Here is a 4,173-nt window from a genome sequence, read left to right as displayed (position 1 = left end):
CCTGACCTTTGAGCCGATGGATATCATCCATCCAAACTCCAAAACTTGGTCCCCTGCGCCGGAGGTTGCTGATTACATACAGGCTCACATCCGTGATTCCTTTGATCAGGAGGTGCGCTCTCGGTTATGTTCCGAGTGCCCTCGCCCGGAATTAGAGGATAAATTAGCTGACACCCCAGAGGTCGATCCGACTATTTTGACATACCTCAAAAAATTCACTAAAGATCCGAAGAAGGGGATTGATCGCTCTTGGCGCCTGTGTCAGGATAAACTTCTTGATCTTCTTGGTCCCCTAACGAAATTCCTGGATTTGGGTTATCAGGCACAAGGGTCGGCGTCTGGCATCGACCCGGATGAACTTATTGGATGGGCCCAACGGGCTATCTGTTTCCTGGGCAACGCGAACTGTGCCCTGTCCACCGAACGTAGACGTTCCATATTATTGAAAATGGATCCCCGGTTGTCTGAATTGGCAACGTCTGAGTCGGGCCCCTTGGCTCAGGGTCTCCTGTTTGGCCAACCATTTTCTAAAGGAATTAACGAAGTTCGTTGCGACCTTTAGTGGCCTCGACAAGGCGCAGTCTTCCTTGCGCAGGGCGTTCCGCCCGGTTTTTGCCAGGGCCGGACGTTCTGGGGGACGTTCGTTCGGCCGAGGTTCTGGTCAGCAGCGTGGCCAGCAGTCCCACCAGGGAGGAGGCGGACAGCGTCAACAACAACAGTCCTCCTATTCCGGCTCCAAGACGACCTTCTAACCCTCCCGTAAAGGTCGTGGTCAAGGCAACAAAGGAGGCTACGGCGGAAACCAGGGAGGTCGCCAGGATTTCTCCTCAACAGGTGAGCTTGATTCCTTACGACAGTGTTGTTCTCGGGGGCAGGGTGCAATTTTTTCTAGGGAATTGGCGCACGATCTCAAACGATGCATGGATCTTGCAGACAGTTCAAGGGTACCACATCGAATTTTATCACCCGCCCCTTCAGGGTCCCGTCCCTTTTCCCCTTGTTTTTTCCCAACGAGATCGGGAGGTGATCTCCGAGGAAATCGATTCTCTTCTTCTCAAAGGGGCCATAGTGCGCACGACCCTACATCCACAGGGGTTCGTCAGCAATGTGTTTCTGGTGGAGAAGAAAGGGGGAGGATCTTGCCTTGTGCTCAATCTCAAGGAGTTCAACAACGGGGTAGTCTATCGCCACTTCAAGATTGAGGGCATCCATCTTCTCAGGGATCTTCTTCGCAAGGGCGACTGGATGGTTCGCCTGGATTTGAAGGACGCTTACTTGTCCGTTCCCATCTTTCCGTCTCATCACCGCTTTCTTCAGTTCCAATGGTCAGGGGAGTGGTTCGAGTACACGGTTCTCCCGTTCGGCCTGTCGTCCGCTCCATGGTGCTTCACGAAGCTCCTGAGACCAGTTATGGAATCGCTGTGAGCGCGGGGGTGCGGCTGATAGTGTATCTGGACGACATTCTTTTGATGGCTCAGTGCCCGATGCAACTATGTTCCCATTTATCGTGGACGATCGATCTGCTTCAGTCTCTCGGATTTCTAGTGAATCCCCAGAAGTCTCATTTACAACCCACTCAGTCGATAGAGTTTCTGGGTTTCCTTGTGGACTCGGTCTCTTGCCAGCTTCTCTTGCCTGTCTAGAAGGTCAGGTCTATCAAGAGAGAATTGAAGTTACTGTTGTCTGCACCGACCGTATCTTTACGGTCGATCGCTCGGATTGTCGGACTATTGGCCTCTTCCATTCAGGCGATATTTCCAGGTCCCTTACATTATCGGGCCCTGCAACGACTCAAGATCCGACACTTGCAAAAGGGTCTTCGTTATTCCGACCTTGTTCCTCTGTCGCAGGACGCGAAGTCAGAGATGTTGTGGTGGCTCCATCACATGAAAGCCTGGAACGGGAAAGCCCTGTTCGGCTCGACTCCGGATTTGGTGTTGGAGTCGGATGCGAGTCTATGGGGCTGGGGAGCCCGTTGCGGAAACATGACGACGGGCGGCCGGTGGTCTCAGGACGAATTAGCCCTTCACATCAATTGCCTGGAGCTCCTGGCGGGATCTTTTGCGATCCGCAGCCTTGCTCCTCAGGCCACCAGCTGTTGCATTTTGCTCCGCATGGACAACATCTCAGCGGTGAGGTATGTGAACAAACTGGGGGGAACACGGTCGAGACTGTTGGCGGAGATTGCAAAGGATTTCTGGCATTTCTGCCTTCAGAGGAAGATCACTCTTATTGCAGAGTATCTCCCAGGTCGCCAGAATCAAGTGGCCGACTGGAACTCTCGCCATCTGCTGGACTTCAGCGACTGGCGGCTTCACCCCCGTGTCTTTCGGTCTCTGTCTCGCCTTTGGGGTCGACCTTGGATCGATCTCTTTGCCTCTCGCCTCAATGCTCAACTGCCCAAGTTTTACAGCTGGCGTCCGGATCCGGAGGCTCTGGCCACGGATGCCTTTCTCCAGACTTGGCCTCCTCAGCTTTGCTATGATTTTCCCCCGTTCGCGATGATTCCGCGAGTCTTGGCCAGAACGAAGCAGTTTCAATCGGAGATCATTCTGATAACTCCTCTTTGGAGGGCTCAAGCGTGGTTTCCGGATCTTCTGGAAATGAGTTGCTCGACTCCTTTCCTGCTTCCAACGAAGTGGAACCTGCTGTTGGATCCTCTGCTCCGTCCACATCCTCTGATCCTGTCGAGCCAGCTCCGTCTGGTGGCGTGGCATCTTTCGGGGAACGCTGGAAAGTCCCTGGCTTATCTGGAGACGCTGAGAGATTTATCAAGGAAGCTTGGGCCCCCAACACGCGCAAGCGTTATGCGTCAGCTTGGCGTCGATGGTGTGATCGGTGTTCTGAACGAGACTTGGATCCCGCTTCAGCAGATGTCTCTTTAGTTGTTAATTTTCTTGCTTCCATCGCTTCTTCTGGTTCTGCTTACAGGACTGTCAATTCTTTTCGCTCCGCTCTCTCTGCGGGCCATGACTTTGTCGACGGGAAGCCTATTGGGGAACATCATCTAATTTCTACATTGCTTCGGGGAGTTCGGATGGCTAAGCCGTCATGTCCGAAGTATGTAGCTCTTTGGGATGTCTCCGTTGTGTTACGTTTTCTGGAAGCTTGGCCTCCCAACGCTTCTTTGTCTCGTAAGCAATTGTCTGTGAAATTGACAATGCTTTTATGCTTGGTCTCTTATAAACGTGTCTCGGATGTACGCGCGTTGGACCTCGCGGGTCGTTCTTTTTCCCCGGAGGGCGTTACTTTTACGGTTTCCAGACGTACAAAGACTAATCTGTCTACTGTCACTTATCCAGCTTTTCCTCACAACCCACAGTTGTGTGTGGTCCGCTGCATAAAAGATTATGAGGTGAGTACTGCTCCTTTTCGTCAGGATTTATCTGGACAGTTGTTGATTGCTTTGCAAAAGCCTTTTAAGCCTGTGGCGCCAGCTACTCTGGCTCGTTGGGTACGCTGGCTTATGTCGGAGGCAGGAATTGATGTCTCCATTTTTGGAGCTCATTCCGCGAGGGGTGCCATGGCCCCTAAGGCTTTTCATGTTGGTGTGAGTTTGCAAGACATTGTGAAGACGGCTGATTGGTCTTCTGATACTGTGTTTAAGACATATTATTTCAAACCCATTGTGGATATTGCCTCTGTTGTGGTGCACAAGCTTTGAACAAGCATAATCTGAGCCTCCTGTCCTGCCTGAATTAAAAATTTGCAAACATTCGTGACAAGAATTTTCAATTCTATTAAGGACACAGAGGCGAGGATTATCCCACCCATTTGTATTCTACTGCATTGTTTATGTTGCATTTTTGCTTTGCTATGATCTGCAATGTTTCTTGCATTGATTTTTTCCCCACCCTATATGATGCTGCCTTTACAAGGTTTTGGGGTTGTATATTACGGCTCTGTTTTTCTTTCAGGTTCGGACCAGAAGTGATCCTTCGTCATGGTCTCTCCTGCACTGTTTTCCGCTCCCTTGGATGCTGGATCTGCTGTGTTTCCTAATGCGACTTCTTCGCTTTTGGATGGTTGCCTGTTTCCTGTTGGCCTCTTTGGTGGTTGCCTTCGGACTTTTCCTTCTGGATGGTCGGCGGTACTTTCTTCAATGACTTTTGACTGTATATGATTTCCTGGACAAAGAAAGAGGAAGTGTTGTCCTCTATGGTGGTTTATATA

The 4,173-nt window shown here is 51.0% G+C and overlaps 1 pseudogene; it reads left to right on the top strand.

Annotated features, from left to right (window-relative positions):
- Window positions 1–448: 448 nt before the first annotated feature.
- LOC147748848 (uncharacterized) lies at window positions 449–3,664 on the top strand (annotated as a pseudogene).
- Window positions 3,665–4,173: the final 509 nt, after the last annotated feature.

The sequence above is a fragment of the Lissotriton vulgaris genome, chromosome 1_1 (genome assembly GCF_964263255.1).
Source record: "Lissotriton vulgaris chromosome 1_1, aLisVul1.2, whole genome shotgun sequence".
NCBI classification, from domain to species: Eukaryota; Metazoa; Chordata; class Amphibia; order Caudata; family Salamandridae; genus Lissotriton; species Lissotriton vulgaris.
Note: the sequence above shows the minus strand (reverse complement) of the source record. Positions and strands in the feature narration are given on the sequence as shown.